Source organism: Plasmodium gaboni, chromosome 3 (assembly GCF_001602025.1).
Source record: "Plasmodium gaboni strain SY75 chromosome 3, whole genome shotgun sequence".
In the NCBI taxonomy this organism is placed as follows: Eukaryota; Apicomplexa; class Aconoidasida; order Haemosporida; family Plasmodiidae; genus Plasmodium; species Plasmodium gaboni.
In genome coordinates, this window is record NC_031483.1 from 68,676 (window position 1) to 69,202 (window position 527).

A 527-nucleotide genomic window follows, 5' to 3' on the forward strand; every position below is an offset into this window, starting at 1 on the left:
AAATGATTATTTATTATGTACTATAAATGAATTCTTAAAACAAGGTCTCAAAAATGAATGTATCCCATTATTTCAAAGATTACAACAGAATCTATTTTTTTTAGTCATGTTAGCTAATAGACCAGAAGACAACTTAGATGATGAACAAAGTAATTATTCTTCAGAATAAAATAATGTCATTTTATAAACACATAAAAGAGAGGACTACACCTTCTTACAGATGAAGCATATCCAAAAATATATATGTATTATAAGTCATATATAAATATGGATGTGTATAATATATAATATATAATATATTTTTTTATTAATATATATGTAATGTATAGTTTTTTTAAATTTTTATACATATGAGTTTAAATACATACATACATATATATATAATATATTTATAATACATTTTCATATTTTTATTAACATTTACCACCTTGTCAAAAAATGTTCATCCTTTAAAAAAAATTATTTTTTTTATAATTATCTTTTGTCACAAGAAAAATAACCTAAAACTTATTTATTTATTTATTTAT